Genomic DNA, 20,090 nt, shown 5'->3' with positions numbered 1-20,090 from the left:
TATGTATTAACATGAAAAGATTTTCTGACTAAAATTTCCAGTGATGCTAAAGAGGAACTTTTCATCAGAGTGAAATTTTGATACTTAGTTTCTAGGCTGTTGAAACTGCCATCTTAAATTATAGGTATTGTGAGGATTGCTGTGACAGTCACATTACTAATTTCAAAAGTTTATACAGAGAAAAGGAAAAATTTATACTAAACTGTTTGTTAACCTTTTTGTAGACCTGTTTGCTCTGAACAGTGGGTTTGTAAGTGATACAGAAACTTGTTTTGATCAGAAATTGATGACCCTGCATTGAGCATTAAACCATTTCTGCAAAATGTCCATGTATTTTAATATTCCTTATCTTTCTTGTGGGTGCTTTAGGCACGAACTTGAGTGGCTTAAAACAACACATTTGTTTTCGTTCTGGAGGTCAGAATTCCAAAATACAGTGTGAGGGCTGGTTCCTTCTGGAGGCTCTGATGGCAAAATCTGCTTGTCTCTGTTCCTAGAGGCCATCTCTTCCTTGGTTCCTGGCCCCTTCCTTCTTCAAAACCAGCAGTGTAGTGTAGTGTCTCAAATTATTTGACCTCTCTGTACTTCAGTTTCCTCATCTGTAAAACATAAATCATGATGAAGTAATAATTGTGTGAGACACAGTGTCTTGTAAGTGGTAAAAAGAATTTTTTATCTGATTTCAATAGGGACACTGTGAGCTGTTGTATGGAGGTTCCCCAACTGAATCAGTTACTGAGTATGAACACTTAGGTTGTTTGTAGTTTTATGCTTTTAGATGATTTGTGAACATTCTTTTCCATAATGTATAGTAAGACTTGAGTAGTTACAGATGGATTCCCAGAAATTTTTGAAGTCAAGCTTGTACTGATGTACTCTTCTATCAGTAGTCATTATCCCACATCTTCATTTGTACTGCAAATTAATACTGAGTCTGATTTTGTTGCCAGTCCAGTGGCATCTTGTTTTAATTTGCATGTCTGATATTTTTGTTGAGCATCCTTTTCATACCGTTTGCATTTCCTTATCAATAAATTGCTAGTTTTACAAATTATTTTTAATTGATAGGAGTTACTTATGTAGTAATATTTTTTGTGTTACAAATAATTTTCCTGCCAATTTTTTTGACATGATTTATGAGATCCTTTTGTTGTAACAAATGTTATGTGGTCAACTTTTTAAAAAAAATGTATATGACTGCACCAGGTCTTAGTCACAGCATGAAGGTCTTCCATCTTTGTTGTGACATGGGTTCTTTAGTTGTGGCATGCAGGATATAGTTCCCTGGTCAGGGTTCAAACTCTGGGCTCCCAGCATTAGGAGCACTGGATCTTATCCACTGGACCACCAGGGAAACTCTTGTCAGTCTTTGGATTTCATGTCATGTTTGAAAATACCTCTCCCTTTCTGAAGCTGAAGTTACGTGGATAGTCTTAAAATTTCTTCTATTTTCATGTTCTTCCTTGCATTTTTATAGTCAGGTGTTTAGCCAGAGATTTTGTTCCATATTGTGAACATTTCTGATTTTTGTTTTCCAAGATGGACATCAATGCCTCTGAAGAAGTCAGATGTGTAGATAGCAGTTTCCTTGATCTCATGGATCGAAGAAAATAATGCCACTACAAAGAAAAATTTGCTCCACATATAAAACTGAAGTTTTTCTTTTTCATAAAAGGCCTGAAATGTGTTCAAATACCTGGACAGATTGGCATCAAGGAAAAGATAAAAATCTCTGTAAGTTGAATGTGAATAGTGTGTGTATTTGTACGTCCACTGTATGGTGTGCTTAGCTGCTCAGTTGTGTCCAACTCTGCAACTCCATGGACTCCGTGTAAGCCTGCCAGGTTCCTCTGTCCGTGGGGATTCTCCAAGGCAAGAATACTGGAGTAGGTTGCGATGCCCTCCAGGGGATCTTCCCAACCCAGGGAACAAACCGAGGTCTCCTGCATTGCAGGCGGATTCTCTACCGGCTGAGCTACCAGGAAAGCCCCACCATATATGATACATAGACCCTTTTCTTCTGTTTAATAAATGAATTTGTACCTTTGAGTATTTGCTAAACAAGCGGAGCAATTTTAACTTAAAGCGCCAGTAGGTGATTTGGTATATCTAAGGAGGTTGTAGTAGGTGCCTATCTATCCCATTAATAATACTTCATAGTTCAGTTTGCCTTATGAATGTATTTCTTGTAAATGTGCTGCACTATTCAGATACATAATCTTCAGCATATCTGCTAGTTGAGTATAAGGAGGGGGGATTTAGAGTTGTTGGGTTTTATGGTGGGATTTTATGTGTGTATTCTAAGAATTTATGTTAAAAGATTTCTGCAGGCAATCATGTTAACTGGAAAAGTACAAAAATATGAAATTGTTTTCATGGAATCTTTGCCATTACAACCCATGTTTTTACTGTAAAAGCAAGCAGTATGAAAATCTCCTTGATCACATGTAAGAATGGTTTCATTCTTAGAAGAAATACTCTGATAGTTGAATGACTACTGATTTTTATACTTTATCACATTTAATTCTCAAAATAGCCTTCTGGAATAGGTATTATTGACCCCAGATTACAAGTGAGGAAAAAGGGCACAAAAAGGCTGAAGGAAAGTCAAGGTCAGTTGTGTGAACCAGAGCATTAACTATGGGAATAAAGAAGAGGGGACTGGCTTGAAGGTAAGAGTTTTGTCCGTAGTGACTGCCCAGTATGTGCTTGTATAATAAAGTGGTTTTGCATATAAAATGAGGTGACGTGGAGGTTAAGGAAGAAAGGGATCCAGAATGATTCCTAAGATGCCATTTTTTCTGTAATGGATGACAATGTCATTTAGTGAGGAAGGGAAGCTAGGAGAAACCGTGAGGGGGGAGGATATTAAAAGTGGCTTTGGACATATATTGAGATATTCCTTTGGTTAGTGTATTACTACACATATTACATAATTTGGCCAAAAGTGGGACAACTAAAACTTTGATGAGGGAAGTTATTTGCTGGCCTGGAGACAAAAGAACAGTGGTTCAGAGCATGGGTTCTGAAGCCTAACCTATTTTTCAATATTATCCATAAAACTAGGAGGATTATCATAACAGTTTTTATCTCTTAGGATTTTTCAATGTTCAATGAAAAACACCTAGAGCTGAATCTCCAGTACTTAATAAGGACCAGATAAATATTACCATTCTCCACTGTAAACCTCAGGATGACTGCAACCCTGGACTGGCACAACCCCAAGACTCACCATCTCTGGTTTTTGGCTCTCTTCTTTGGAACTGATTTCTACAAGTCAAAAACAGAAGTACAACATCTCCCAGATCTCCAAGTCTGCTTCTATAGAAAATTTTTCTTTCTCTGATGCCCAATTCAAAATCCTGTAAGAGATCTGCTTGGGTTAGATGCCCTCCCTGTAACTATCAACTATAACCAGAGGGGTGGAGAAATACAATTAGATCAATCACTGGAAGAGTGCTTTGCAGAAAAAAAGTAGATGTTTTTTATGAGCAAAATGTATAATGCAAAGGATTTCAGCCAATTTGAAAACACCTTCTTAAAATACCCTTCGAATTTGCCTTTTAGAAAACTTCTAATGTGAATATTTTCAGTGTCTTAGAACATCGTAGAACATCCTACCAACTCCAAATGAAGGTTGAAAATCTGCCCTTTTACTTAAATATAAGTATTGGGGGGAAAAGTGACCTGTGAGAGTAAGACAAGAACATTGATATTTAAAACTGCTTTTAGCTCTGTGATTGCTACGGGAAATAGAAGTTCAAAGGAGACCCCTCAGCATGGCCATGTGGTGCAAGGGTCTCACTCTCATGATCTAGGATTCTCTCAGTGATGTCTTATTCTTGAATGGTTCTAAGTTGTTCTTGTCAGGGGGACCGAAGTCAGGAATGGATTATTGTGCCGTCTCGGTGATGTCATTCCTCACTTCTTAAAAATAAAACCATACATTCAATCTTTTATCATTATTCATAAATCCTGCATTTTAGCTTCTTAAAGGAGAAAATAACGACACTGAAACTAAAGTGACCTTTCATAGCAATCTTTTTCATTACCAGCATACTCCAATATGACTATATATATCAGGCGCATTGGTATCCACCATCTCCTATGTCTTCCCCTGACACCTTTACTGGATACTGATAGCACCCTAATACAATGTCCTGAAGTAGTTGTTGTGGTATGTTAAGCTTATATTTTTCTCCAAATTCACTTTTTAGTATCTCAAAGCTCTTAGCCATTGATGAGCAGTAGGAGAGAATCAAGTGGAAAGAGAAACAAGAGGCAGATGTCTGGATAGGGGCAGAATCTACATGAGAATGGGCACTGAAAAATTTGAAACTGTGGTTAATAAGCCAAAAAAGATACATATTACATCAGGATTCAGGCCCACACTTAACAAGGCCTTTTTGATATTTCAGTAACTGAATATCCTTGGATAAATCGCAGGGTGGACTCACTTTTAAGTGAAATCATCTTTCTAGCAAACAGTGTCACCATAAGGTTCCTACTACACCTTCTCACTCCTCTGGTCTCTTTATTTAGCTTTCATGGACATCTAATACCTCTGCACCAGGAATTTCAGAGTTCTAGAAATTTATCTCTGATGTGCTGAAAGGGATAAGAGTGTAAATTTTGCAGAGGGAATACTGTAGCTTTCTTGCATTTTTGGTGTACAGAGTGGCAATACAAAGGAAAACTCAGTTTTACTCTGAAGTCCCAGTTTTTCTCCAGAGAAAGCCATGCTCAGCAACTTTCTAGCACCAGAGCACCTAATAGGAGAGGCTTCTTAAATTATACTTTTTTATACTACCATAGATAAATAGAATATTGATCTTGCTACAGGTGGGTGTTACCAATTGAAGGCAGAGAAAAACTGAACGTTTCTCTTCTGGAATGTAAGTGTCATGGGAGCAAGTACTTGTCTTTTTCTTTATAGTGTGCCTAGCCCCTATAACAGGGCCTGGCATCTGTTTGAGAAAGGGAGTGATAGAGAGGGGGTCGGGGGAGCCTGGATTTAAATTTGGGCTTGTAATAAATATAATGTTGCTATCAATCAAAAATTCCAAAAGGATCTGTCAAAAGAGTAAACTAAAATAGGTATGGGGAAAAGGGAACCCTCTCACACTGTTGGTGGGAATGTAAGTTGGTACAGTCACTATGGAAAACACTATGAAAGTTCCTCAGAAAACTGAAAATAGAACTACCATATGATCCAGCAATCCCACTCCTGGACATATACCCACACAAAACTATAACTTAAAAAGATAAATGCACACCTATGTTCATAGCACTATTCACAAAAGCCAAGACATGGAAACAGCCTAAGTGTCCACTGACAGATGAATCGATAGAGAAGGTGTACATATATACAATGGAATGTTACTCAGCCATAAAGAAGAATGAGCTAATACCAGTTGCAACAGCATGGATGCAACTAGAGATTATCATATAGAGTGAAGTTAAGTAAGAAAGAAATACTATATGATATCACTTATATGTGGAATCTAAAATAAGGCACAAATGAAACTACCTACAAAGCAGAAACAGATACACATAAAGAACAGACTTGTGGTTGTCAAGCAGGAGAGGGGGAGGGACTGGGAGTTTGGAGCTGGAATAAATGCAAATTATTACATTTAGAAAGGAGAAACAACCAGGTTCTACTGTATAGTACAAGGAACTATATCCAGTTTCCTGGGATAAACCATAATGGAAAAGAATATAATAATATATATATGTGCATAACTGAGTCATTATGCTATATAGCAGAAAGTAGCACAACACTATAAATCAACTATACTTCAACAAAAAATTTTAGCTTAATTTTAAAAAGGCAAAAAATAGTAAACCCCTAAATCGAGCAAGCTCTGTATATGGACCTCATATTAAGGCTGAAAAGGGCAAAGTTATATATTTTAAAATTTAAAGTGCTGTATTTTGGGAGAGTCAAGTGCCTGAATTAATAAAAATATATCTGGGAACATTCACTCTTTTTTTTTTTTTTTCAAAATCATGAAGCCTACTTTCATTTACCCTCACATAATTTGCAATGGTCTCCCTTGTGCTCATCAATGTTTTTTAAACTTCTGATAATTTCTATTACTTCTCATTTGTCTAACCAGAGCATAAGTATTTGTCTTCAGTAGCAAATACACATTCCCCATTAAGCATATATATTCCAAGAAAAGTGGACTCAAAGGGTCCTATTTTGCTGTTTTGAGCCGAAAGAAGTAAGAGAAAGGAGGAAAAGTAAGAATGTAGAGATTGTGAGTACATATTCATTTTCGCGGATGAATTAAATCTATGGTGGAAATCACAATCATCCCTTCCAACAAACAGGTTCCAATTAAAAATGGTACAATTATTATGGAATAAGTGTTCATTTTCTCTGTTCTTGTTTGGTTCTGTCCTAGGTGGTGGATGCAGGTCTATTTTAGACATACTTCTTTTCCTGGTGGCATTTACATTTTAAGATGGACACTAGTGAGAATACCCAATCAGGTTGACCTAAAAATAAAGCATTGAATAAAACAGACATTCAGTTGTGAAACCATGTTCAATCAACCAGAAAAAAGAATGTGCCACATTTAAGAGTCATGCCTCTGGTTGAATATATTGAAAGTCACTGAATCGTACACTTTAAGCTGGTAAATTTTATGGTATGTAAGTTATATCAATAGTTTTTAAAGAAAAGGCTGGGATATGAGAAGGCTCAACAATTTTTTAACTTTGGCAGACTTTCAGGTTTTCAACAGAAAGTTAAAAAATAACCCACTTTTTTTTTATCATTTGTTTACAAATTGATTTTTACTGATTTCTCCTTGACCCTTCCCTCTGCCCCACCAAATTTCAAAATGAACATGCAAAGCAATCTCTAACCCAAAGAAAAACCCTACAATAAAGTATTAAAAAAAAAAGTTGGCAAATTTTTAGAATAATTTCTCCTAACGTGTCAAATTAACTATTATTATCAACTTGTTCCTATGCAACAACAAGCCGGCAGTTTAATTCTCAAACACAGGAAATAAATATCTTTAGGATAACAGGCTTTCTTGATGGTTCAGACGATAAAGAATCTGCCTGTGCTGCAAGACATCCGGGTTTGATACTAGGTTGGGAAGATCTCCTGGAGAAGGATATGGCAACCCACTCTAGTATTCTTGCCCAGAGAATTCCATGGACAGAGGAGCCTGATGGGCTATAGTCCATGGGATTGCAAAGAGTCAGACATGACTGAGAGACTAACACTTACACTAGTTTACAAATCATAAAAGAATCCTTAGATCTTAACTGAAATTTTCCTGAGAGGCATCATACTTCACGCTCATTGATAGAATTCTTGTACCAAATTGGTCAACTAAATTTTAGAAGAATTTTTTTAAAGTTGTGTGATTGTCACAGTACTCTGATTTGTAGCATACAAAGATGTTAGAGATGCTAAAATAAATATGACAGCACTGAAGTTTGCAGAATGACTATACATACTAATCAGTGAACAGGCAGTTCTGTTTGTTAAGGGGATGGAAGGTAGAGTGAGTCAACTCTAAAATTATACCTTGATGTTTATATCCCTTGATTTCCCCCTGTATTTTAAGTAAGGAATCACCCTAGATTAATAGTTCATATGTAGATTTATTGCATTTTTTAAGCTGTCTTAGCTCTAATGATACGTTCCCTAAGAATTAATATGAATGTGAGTACATGAGAAAGATCTTTGTAAAATATCTCTCTAGTCCAACTGGTGTATAAGAAATTCAGAGGTCTGTTTTTATTTCATTGATATTAGCCCCAAATAATTCATCTCATCACTTAAATCTTCTGATGCCTATTTTTAAAAACATTTGTTTATTTATTTTGCTGCACTGAGTGGGTCTTAGTTGCGGCAAGTGGGATCTTTAGTTGCGCCGTGTGGGATCTAGTTCCCTGACCAGGGATTGAACCCGGGACCCCTGCTTTGAGAGCACAGAGTCTTAGCCACTGTACAACCAGGAAAGTCCCATGCCTTATACCTTTATTTAAAGCAGAGGATGACAAACTTTGCCTATAAAGGACCACATAATACATAGTTTTGGCTTTTGTGGACCATATGATTTTTATGGTAACTACCAACCTTGCCACTGTAGCAGGGAAGCAGCCATAGATGAATGAGTGTGGCTATATTCCAAAAAAAACTCTTTATTGATACTAAAATTTGAATTTCATGTATTTTCAAGTCATTAAGTATCTGTCAATATTTTTTTCAGCCATTTAAAAATGTAAAACCCATTCTTTGCTTTTGGATCACTGAAAAACAGGTAGCTGATCAAATAAGCACAAGCAGATTTGGCCTAAAGACAGTAGTTTGCCAATGCCTGTTCTATAGCATTAAGTGTGTGAATAAACCTTCTTTCTAAAAGAATGGTTAAGAATCTTTACCCTACATTATTAGTGAGGCATAGCTTTCTTTTTATTCATGGTACACTACTACCTTCCAGGGCCAATATCTGGAAAAATCACGAGATTTCTGAGTCCCTCGTCCTCGCTCCCTGAGACTCTCCTTTCCTTCACTGGTTCCTAAACAGTTGCCCTGGTCTCCTCTACAGGGGACTACCCATGCCTGTGCCTTAAACCAGACATTCCTGACCTGATGCCAGAGGCCCTATGCAAAACAGAGAGAGAGTGTGTGTGTGTGCGTCTTGGGAGAATGGTGGTGTGTGTGTGTGTGTGTCTGTGTGTCAGGGAGAAGAGCCCATAATTGGAACACATTCTCAAATACTTCTATAACTAAAAGTTGGTTTCAGACTACTATTTTAGTTCTTTTCTGCAGCATTTTTCAAAGCCACATGTCCTGTTTCTATCTTTCAGAACCAGATCTAAGTAATATTTGCAGGCATGTTAAATGAGAGGTAGCCATCTCCATTGAGGGGAAAAGAGGTTTGTGAGAGGGGACATGGACACAGCTGGGGCTCGAGTGTGAGTGTTGTAGCTACATAAGAGTGGCCACAGGAGGCTCCCATGAAATCTGTAGAGGGAAGAAAGGCAGTTTGCTTGCAAAAGAAAGTATTTTTATTCAATTGTATTTGTTCAGTGGAAGAGGGGAAAGAATCTTGCAGTGTCTTCTGTGGTGGAATTTAATTACTATGTTAAAAAGAGTCCCATTACCCATTCCAAAAATATTATTTTTCCACAGTAAAATAGGCAAACTAAAGAAATACTTTAACCCTCTTTCCCCATCCTTTTAATATGTGTGTACTTTAACAGTATCATTGTAACAATACCCAAACCCAAAGTTTCCCAAGTGGCACTAGAGGTAAAGAACCTGCCTACCAATGCAAGAGATGCAGGTTTGATTCCTGGGTCAGGAAGATCCCCTGGAGGAAATGACAACACACTCCCATATTCTTGCCTGGAGAATCCCATGGCAGAGGAGCCTACAGTCCATGGGGCTGCAAAAAGTTGGACACAACAGAGTGACTAACACTTACTTAAACCCAAACTGGAATTGCTGGTAGGCAAGAGGTCTCAAAATGCCCCTTACAATGCTCACATAGACTTAGACACGCCCTGCCCTTCTGTGATCTCCCTTCTTTTATTTATCTCCTCCATTTCTTACCAAATCTTTCCCCTTCTAAAAAGAACTTCGTAAGTTAGACTTTCTACCGTGAGCTTCCTGCTTCTGCCCCATAGCACCTCTTACCTCTCATGATATAAATGCTGGTTCATTTGCCTGTCTTCCTATGACAAGCCCCTAGGTGGCAGGGATTATGCCTTGATCACCATTTGAGCTTCTGTGTCTAGCACACACACAACTGATTCTGATTAACCATTTGACAAAGATGTAAATAAAAGCTCAACTAGTTAACCTGTTCAAGCACCACACACATCCACATGCTCCCAGAGCCTAAAGACTATTTCCATGTAAACGTGTTATCCTTTGTAATGTCCTTACCTCCCTTTGACCTAAAACTTTCAACTCAGTTCACAAACCAGACACTTCCAGCCCTAGTCAGATGCAGTTCATGCATGTATACATCTTGTAAAATTCCAAATATGTGTAACATATCCTAACAGTACATCTATATTAAACAGTGTTACTGTATCACAGCAACAAAGGAAGCACCACTCTGGTTATTTATTAACGCCATATCAATAATTCACAGCTCATTCCTAACTCCTATGTACAGACGCCATTGTTCATCATCTATAAGCATGAGATAGATGCCCCTGAAAGATAAAGAACCCAACTCTTCAAAAAACAAATTGGGAAGACAAGTTTCTCGAATTTGTAATATTTTTAACTAAAGGGCTAAAAACTCTACAATTTATTGCCATCTCTTGATGGCAATTCTGAAGCATCTTAACAGTATTTTAAAAGGTCTAGTAAATTATAAGGCTTGGGGATTATATTATCCAATTTCTCACTCATCTTCAGCCCTTTTCTTTAATTTCTCCTGTCTCTGAATTCTGTGTGTGCCGAGGCTGATCACTGCACTGATTCTGAAGGGAGATATGAACTAGAATCACCAGAAACCAGGGTTTCACCTGTGAATGGAATGACTGACTGGGCATGTTGAGGGGAAGGAAGTTCCCAGAAAGACAGCAGCTCTGACTGCAGTCTCTATCAGGTGGGTCATTTCTACTCTTTGTCTGGTATGACTTGCCTGCCTTCCTCCACCAGAATGTAAGCTCCATTAGAACATAATTGTTTTGTTCTCCACTGTACCTTTACCACCTACAGCAGGTCCAGGTGGAGCAGATGCTTAGTAAATATTTGATGAATGGGTGATTACTGCAGAGATAGTATCTCCAGTATATAATTAACCCAATTTTACCTTTTCCTTCTTATCATCCATGAATTAGATCAAATTGGCTTCATTATCCTCAAGGATCATGGCTAAGGATTTCTTAATGGGTTACACCCACAACTCAGCAACTATGTGGAGCAGGCTTCTCAAACATTTTGATAGTAAATCTTAAGATATAAAGATATAAATATATCTTAAGATATAAAGATATATATATTTTAAGAAGATATAAATTTCACATAAGCAGAAGTGTATATACCCACCCACCCACATATCTGAAATTAAAGTTTCACAAAACAATACTACATGTTTTCTAATATTTTTCTTTTATTATGATGATTGTTATTTTGCTGATCCCGACCACCACTAATTTTATGTACAACCTATTAGCAGATGGGAAACTGCAGTTTGAACAACACTGGCACAGAGCATGCTCAGTCCTGCCCAGCTGTTCCTAAATGGCAGTCAGGAGAGCCCTGCTCCTTGTAGGAAGTAACAGAAAAAAAGACCATAGCTTTTCTAAACTGAAACATGAGTGCAAATTCTCCTAACACCACAGGGTGGGACTGCAAAAACTTCTCAGCCTCAGTTTCTTGGAAAAGGAAACCAAGGAAAGGAAAAGCCTCCTTATCTGGAAAAAAGAGGATAAGATCCTTGTGGGTCTCCTGTGAGGACTAAATGAGACAGTGTATAGCATGGTTTCTCAACCTTGCCGCTACTGACATTTGGAGCTGGATAATTACTGTTGTGGGGGCTGTTCCATGTATTGTTGTTGTTGTTTAGTTGCCCAGTTTTGTCTGACTCTTTGTGACCTCATGGACTGCAGCATGCCTGGCCTCCCTGTCCCTCACCATCTCCCAAAGTTGGTCCAAATTCATGTCCATTGCATTGGTGATGCCATCCATCCATCTCATCCTCTGACGCCCTCTTCTCCTTTTGCCCTCAATCTTCCCCAGCATCAGGGACTTTTCCAGTGAGTCGGCTTTTCACATCAGATGACCAAAATACTGGAGCTTCAGCTTCAGCATCAGTCCTTTCACTATTTGGGGTTGATTTCCCTTAAGACTGACTGATCTGATCTTCCTGCTGTCCAAGGGACTTTCAGGAGTCTTCAGCACCACAGTTCAAAGCATCAATTCTTTGACACTCTGCCTTCTTTACGGTCCAACTCTTACAACTGTATATGACCAACCACTGGGAAGACCATAGCCTTGACTATACAGACTTTTGTCAGCAGAATAATGCCTCTGCTTTTCAACACAACTGTCTAGGTTTGTCATTGCTTTTCTGTCAAGAAGTAATTGTCTTCTGATTTCCTGGCTGCAGTCTCCATCCTCAGTGATTTTAGAAGCCAAAAAGAGGAAATCTGTCACTACTTCCACCTTTTCCCCTCTATTTACCATGAAGTAATGGGGCCAGATGCCATGGTCTTAGTTTTTTTTTTTAATATTATTTTTAAGTCAGTTCTTTCACTCTTCTCCTTCACCCTCATCAAGAAGCTCTTTAGTTTCTCTTTGCTTTCTGCCATTAGACTGGTATCATCCGCATATCTGAGGTTGCTGATGTTTCTCCCGCCTATCTTGATTCCAGCTTGTAACTCATCCAGCCCAGCATTTCTCATGATGTGCTCAGCATATAGATTAAACAAACAGGGTGACAGGAGACAACCCTGTCATACTCCTTTCTCAATCTTGAACTAATCAGTTGTTCCACACAGGGTTCTAATTGTTACTTCTTGATCCACATGCAGGTTTCTCAGGCAACAGTTAAGATGGCCTGGTATTCTCATCTCTTTAAGAGCTTTTTACTTTGTTATGATCCACACAGCCAAAGACTTTAGTGTAGTCGATGAAATAGAGGTAGATGTTTTTCTGGAATTCCCTTGCCTTCTCTATGGTCCAGCGAATGTTGGCAGTTTGATCTCTGGTTCTTCTGCCTTTTCTAAACCCAGCTTGGACATCTGGAAGTTTTTGATTCACATAATGCTGAAGTCTAGCATGCAAGATTATAAGCATGACCTTACTAATATGGGAGATGAGTGCAATTGTCCGATGGTTAGACCATTCTTTAGTACTACCCTTCTTGGGAACTGGGATGAGAATTGACCTTTTCCAGTCCTGTGGCCACTGCTGGGTCTTCCAGATTTGCTGACATATTGAATGCTCCATGTATTGTAGGACATTAAATAACATTCATTGCCCCTGCCCACTAGATGCCAGTAATACCCACTCCTGCTGGAACAGCCAAAAATGTCTCCAGATGTTGGCAGTTCTCCCCGGAGGGTAACAACCCCTGGTTTGGGTTCACTGGTGTTATATAAAGTGTCTGCCACACTCCCTGGCCACCATTATTCCCTAATGCGTCTTGCTTTGAAGAGACTGGTTTCATTTATGGGAGAGGACATACAGGAAACATAGCATCAAGCTGTGTTTCCATCAGAGTAAGTGAGGACATGAGCACTGTGGTGGCAGAAAGATAGGCATGAACGGTGTGTCAGCTATGCCATTATGACAGGGCCAGACTGAGTTTGGAGTCAGAGGAACATTATATGGTGAGAACACTATGCTAAACCACTCCCAGATCCTTGACTCTCAGAAGACAGGGTGAGCTAATAAATGTTTTCTGCTTTAAGCTGCTAATTTGTTATGCAATGATAGATAACTAATACAGATGACTTCCTTGTCTTTCACACAGAGAACTCTAAGAAAACTGGATGAAGCTAGTTTTGTTAATCTAGCACAACACCAGCATGAGAATAAATAAATAAACCCAGGACAGAAAATCAAGCAAGTGAAGAATCCTTTAAGAAGAATCGGACACGACTGAGCGACTTCACTTTCACTTTTCATTTTCACGCATTGGAGACGGAAATGGCAACCCACTCCAGTGTTCTTGCCTGGAGAATCCCAGGGATGGCGGAGCCTGGTGGGCTGCCGTCTAAGGGGTCGCACAGAGTCGGACACGACTGAAGCGACTTAGCAGCAGCAGCAGCAATAATACCTCATTAGATTGCTCCTATAATGTTTATTCTTTATTAATGAAGTATTAACATCCATATCATTTTTAAAATTTCACTACACCCATGCAACTATGCTAGGTTGAACATGTCCACTGAGACAAAGAAGAAAGATAAAACATTTATGTATTTCCCCTCACCTGTCTTCAGGGGGTAAGTGACTCAATAATTATACATTGAACTCTTTTTCCTATAAAATTATTAAATGATGTATAAAAATGAAATTCCAATGCCACATGACTAATAAAAAGTCAATCACTAGAGGAATGGTAAATTATGACACAGATATATTATGAACTCTTAATGGAGCCATTTGAAAGAATTTTGATGATGAACACTGAAATTGAGAAATTTATGGGTACACAGCTAATATAGAACTATATAGAATATTACACTATTTATATGTAGAACATGTAACACTAATAAAATGCATTAAAGGAAAAAGAAGCAGAAGGTGTTAAGAAGAGGTGGCAAGAATACACAGAAGAACTGTACAAAAAAGATCTTCATGACCCAGATAATCACGGTGGTGTAATCACTCACCTAGAGCCAGACATCCTGGAATGTGAGGTCAAGTGGGCCTTAGGAAGCATCATTACGAACAAAGCTAGTGGATGTGATTGAATTCCAGTTGAGCTATTTCAAGTCCTAAAAGATGATGCTGTGAAAGTGCTGCACTCAATATGCCAGCAAATTTGGAAAACTCAGCAGTGGCCACAGGACTGGAAAAGGTCAGTTTTCATTCTAATGCCAAAGAAAGGCAATGCCAAAGAATGCTCAAACTACCACACAATTGTACTCATCTCACACGCTAGCAAAGTAATGCTCAAAATTCTCCAAGCCAGGCTTAAGCAATACGTGAACCGAGAACTTCCAGATGTTCAAGCTGGTTTTAGAAAAGGCAGAGGAACCAGAGATCAAATTGCCAACATCTGCTGGATCATTGAAAAAGCAGGAGAGTTCCAGAAAAACATCTATTTCTGTTTTATTGACTATGCCAAAGCCTTTGACTGTGTGGATCACAATAAACTGGAAAATTCTGAAAGAGATGGAAAATTCTGAAAGAGATGAAACCAGACCACCTGACCTGCCTCTTGAGAAATCTGTGTGCAGGTCAGGAAGCAACAGTTAGAACTGGACATGGAACAACAGACTGGTTCCAAATAGGAAAAAGAGTACGTCAAGGTTGTATATTGTCACCCTGCTTATTTAACTTATATGCAGAGTACATCATGAGAAACGATGGGCTGGATGAAGCACAAGCTGGAATCAAGATTGCTGGGAGAAATATCAATAACCTCAGATATGCAGATGACACCACCCTTATGGCAGAAAGTGAAGAGGAACTAAAGAGCCTCTTGATGAAAGTGAAAGAGGAGAGTGAAAAAGTTGGCTTAAAGCTCAATGTTCAGAAAACAAAGATCATGGCATCTGGTCCTATCACTTCATGGGAAATAGATGGAGAAACAGTGGAAACAATGGCAGACTTATTTTGGGGGGCTCCAAAATCACTGCAGATGTTAACTGCATCCATGAAATAAAACGATGCTTACTCCTTGGAAGGAAAGTTATGACCAACCTAGACAGCATATTAAAAAGCAGAGACATTGCTTTGCCAACAAAGGTCCATCTAGTCAAGGCTATGGTTTTTCCAGTAGTCATGTATGGATGTGAGAGTTGGACTATAAAGAAAGCTGAGCACTGAAGAATTGATGCTTTTGAACTGTGGTGTTGGAGAAAACTCTTGAGAGTCCCTTGGACTGCAAGGAGACCCAACCAGTCCATCCTAAAGGAGATCAGTCCTGAATGTTCATTGGAAGGATTGATGCTGAAGCTGAAACTCCAATACTTGGGCCACCTGATGAGAAGAGCTGATTCACTGGAAAAGACCCTGATGCTGGGAAAGATTGAAGGCGAGAGGAGAAGGGGATGACAGAGGATGAGATGGTTGGATGGCATCACCGACTCAATGGACATGAGTTTGAGTAAACTCCAGGAGTTGGTGATGGACAGGGAGGCCTGGTGTGCTGCGGTCCATGGGGTGACAGAGTCGGACATGACTGAGCAACTGAACTGAACTGAACTGAAAGGAAAGAGGGTATGCATGAAATTTTACTTGTGACTGTCACTGAGAGGTGAGGTTATGGGAGAATTTTTTGGTGGGGCAGGTAGAACAGAAGGTGTTTTCTCATAAGATTAGCATAATAATAGGTTTGGAGTTAAAAACTCTAGCTATGCCACTTAAAAACTATATAACTTTTGGCCAGTTAATTTTTGTCTCTCTATGTTATAGTTTCTTTATCTGGGGAATGGGGATAATGTTAATAGTGTCAGTGCTTACAGGCAGAAAGATGTCTGTGACAGACCAAAAAAATAATATAAATAAAGTACAGATCTTCAATTTATAATGGGGTTATGTCCCAACTAGGAAATCTGTCATAAATTGAAAGTATCTTAAGTTGAAAATTCATTTAATACACCTAATCTACCTAACATCATAGCCTAGCTTCGCCTACCTTTAACATTCTCAGAACACTTACAATAGTCTACAGTTGGGCAAAATCATCTAACACAAAGCCTATTTTGTAATAAAGTGTTGAATATTTCATGCAATTTATTAAATACTGTTCTGAAAGTGGAAAGCAGAATGGTTGTTTGGATACTGAAAGGCTGTAAGTGTATGGTTGTTAACTAGATGATTGTATGACCGACTGGGAGCTGTGGCTTGCTGCCCTGCCCATCAGGAGAGAGTGTCATACTATGAATCTCTAGTCTGGAAAAGGTCACAATTCAAAATTCAAGGTATGAACAAGGGCCTACTATATAGCATAGGAAACTGTATCCAATCTCCTGGGATAAACCATAATGGAAAAAGGATATTTTTTAAAAAGAATGTATATATGGATATAACTGAGTCACTTTGCTGCACAACAGTTTGGCTCAACACTGTAAATCAAATATACTTCCATAATAAAATGTAACTGGAAAGTTTTATAGGCTGCTAAAAAATTCAGATACACTCAAAAAAAACCCGTGGATAAAAAGCTCAATGACTAAAAAAAGAATACATATATGTGTGTGTATGTATGTATAACTAAATCACTTTTCTGTACAGCAGTAATTAATACAACACTATAAATCAACTACTTCAATAAAAAAAGTATAGTTCCTACTGGATTGTATCACTTTTGCACCATCTCGAAGTTGAAGAAGTATAAGTCAAACTATCATTAGGTCAGGGACCATCTGTATTAACAAATATATAATATCTATTACATAACCCCTACTCGTGACTGCATTGTTTAAAATTTCTAAGTGATTTTAATTTCCTTGCAAAGTAGGGGCCACAGAGTCAACTTAACAGTTGAGTTCCTAAGTGTGTATTTTAGTGTGGGGTTGGATTTGAGGTAAGAACGGGAGTATCCCATTGGGTTGCAAGCCCCAGGGCTGTGCAGAGCAGTATCTGTATAACCAAGTATGGTGGGGTAGGGATGGGATTGGTGGTATTTACAGGCATCTCTACATGATGAGGAGTCTTTAGAGAAAGTCTTAGAAGCAGTAGGTTTTAAAACCAGTTCTCGAGGCAGAGGTAAATCAAGAGAAGCAGAAGGAGGTAAGCCCAACCTAGGCCCTCGGTAGCCTTTCCTGATTGTGCTGACACAGGGGGTGGCCATAGTTCCAGGTGCTGAGAGCCCTGCTCTGCAAGGTCTGGGGTGTGCCCCAGTCATCATGAAGCTGTGGTCGGTCACTGGACTCACCTAAGAACCATGCCTTTTAGGCCAATACTGGACTTCTCAAACTAGCCAAAATATTATTAGGCCTGCATCTACAACAATGAAAATAGCATAAAATTGAAAGTTTGAAAACAATCCGAATGTCCAGCAATACAGGCCTGTTAAATACAGACAGTGTTTCCAGCTGATAAACTAGTATACAGTCATTACAAATGAAAATTACAAAGAGCAGGTGCTAATGTTATAATAAAGTTACAAGAAAAAAGGAGACAGAAAGGTTAGCAAACTATAGCTATATAAATTATTTATGTTTATGGACAAGGTTTAAAAAGAAAAACAAAAATATCAGAAAAGTGGTAAAAATGAAATGGCTTTTTTCATGAATTGTCATTATTGATAAAACATGATTGTGTAAGTAATTTTAAAATATATTCATGTTTTTAAAACCCAGAAATTTGACTCAACAATTCTATTTCTAGAAATGTATTCTAAGAAAATAAAGCAAATACAATATATATTTAAATATAAAATATATATCCATTTAAGAGTATTCAAAAAAAGCATTATTTGTAATACAGAAATATTAGAAGTAACCTGTGATGCTAAAATAAGGTTAGTTACATCAAAAGAACTGTGTGGTTATATCATGAGACCTGTGTAATTATTGAGATGACGCAGTTTTATGTTTATAAATATGGATAAATGTTGTGATATGGTGGAAACCTAAAGAAAATACAGCTATGCATATACCAATACAAAGAATAGTCTGAAAGGACACAGGCCAAGATATTAGCAGTGGTTATGTCTGAGCATTGCTGTTTCAGTGATTATTTGAATTTGTGCCAAATCTGGATTTCTAATTCTTCTACAATTAAAATGTGTAGTTTATGTAATCTTACAAAGGGGGAGAACCTTAGGTATGTAACTGTGCTGCATATTCTTTCTTATCTTTTCACCTGAAAGGATCAGAGACCAATTTGATGTCCAGGTGCACATGAACAGTTGCGTTGAGCCCTAGTACACACCTGTCAGATGCACAGATGGGAGCAGCTATGAGAACCTGTGGCCCAGAGGAATGAGCAACAATCCCAGAGTTAGCCTTTGTTCTACCCCTCCTTCCTCAGGGCTTTGGACAAGTCTCTTAACTGATACCTCTAATATTTTTTGAAAGCAGATTGAAAATAAATCATTATAAATAAAATCAGTTATTTATTTCCCTGAGTCTTATTTCTCTTTATTTACTAGATGAGAATATAATGTCTGTTTTTCCCATCTGGCAGAGTGGCTTTGAGAATCAAGTGAAAGGATAGGAGAATATTTCTAAACATGTCAACATCATCATTTCAAGATGACAAATATGCACATTATGATACAATGTGGGAAAATATTTTCTTATCAAAATAAGTGAAAAAGAAGATATCACATCCTTGCACATACGTGCAGATCTTGTTCAGTCACTCAGTCATGTCCACTCTTTGCAACCCCATGAACCACAGCACACCAGGCTTCCCTGTGCTTCACCACTGCCCGGAGCTTGCTCAAACTCATGTCCACTGAGTTACCGATGTCATCCAACATCTCATCCTCTGTCCTCTCCTCCTCCTGCCTTCAATGTTTCCCAGCATCAGGGTCTTTTCTAACGAGTCAGCTCACTGCATCAGGTGGCCAAAGTATTGGAGCTTCAGCTTCAGCATCAGTCCTTCCAATGAATATTCAGGACTGATTTCCTTAGGCTGGTTTGATCTCCTTGCAGTCCAAGGGGCTCTCAAGAGTCTTCTCCAGCATCACAGTTCAAAAGCATCAATTCTTCAGTGCTCAGCCTTCTCTATGGTCCAACTCTCACACCCATACACGACTACTGGAAAAACCGTAACTTTGACTATACAGACCTTTGTTGGCAAAGTAATGTCCCTGCTTTTTAATATGCTGTCTAGGTTTGTCATAGCTGATGACACTGCTGTAAAACAGGTGTTGGGGTAGAACAGTGAGCAATATTTTTGTGGTACTTTATTGAGATAAAATTTACTTACAATCAAATGCCTAAATCTTAAGTTTACAGTTACAGTTCAATGACTGCTTTCATAGGGATCCAACTATCAGACCATCACCCAGATCAAGGTAGAGAACGTTCCCTACTTCCCATGGAGTTCATTCATGGGCATTTCCAATCGAGCCTCACCCCTACCCAGAGGTAATCTGACCTTCATTTTAACCATAATGTTAAAGTTATAAGTTGTTCAGGAGTTGCCTGGAGGTCCAGTGGTTAGGACTCTGTGCTCTCACTGCCGTGGGCCTGGGTTCAATCCCTGGGCAGGGAACTAGGGTCCTACAAGCCTTGCGGAAAAGGATGTTCAAAACTCCTTCAAGGTCATTTGACGTAGAAGCTGAATTCCTGCATTCATGCCTGAGATGCCCTTTCCTATGGGGGAGTCACAAATGCTTTTAGTTCCTCCCATTCCTCATCTGTTTAATGGGAATGATAATTCTCCCTCAGCATTCATGGCTGTGGGGAAATTTAAAGCACCATGAACAAGTCCTGCGGTATTCCTGCCCATA

At 38.6% G+C, this 20,090-nt stretch overlaps 1 long non-coding RNA gene across 1 annotated transcript in view; it reads right to left on the bottom strand.

Annotated features, from left to right (window-relative positions):
• Nucleotides 1-54: 54 nt before the first annotated feature.
• The window catches only part of LOC133072352 (uncharacterized), a 35,224-nt gene continuing 15,188 nt past the window's right edge, over nucleotides 55-20,090 (bottom strand). Inside the window, exon 3 of the long non-coding RNA XR_009696697.1 lies at nucleotides 55-599. This is a non-coding gene — a long non-coding RNA (uncharacterized LOC133072352). The remainder of the gene's footprint in view (nucleotides 600-20,090) is intronic.

This window comes from Dama dama, chromosome 18 (genome assembly GCF_033118175.1).
Source record: "Dama dama isolate Ldn47 chromosome 18, ASM3311817v1, whole genome shotgun sequence".
NCBI classification, from domain to species: Eukaryota; Metazoa; Chordata; class Mammalia; order Artiodactyla; family Cervidae; genus Dama; species Dama dama.
This window is presented reverse-complemented; position numbering and strand designations above follow the sequence as displayed.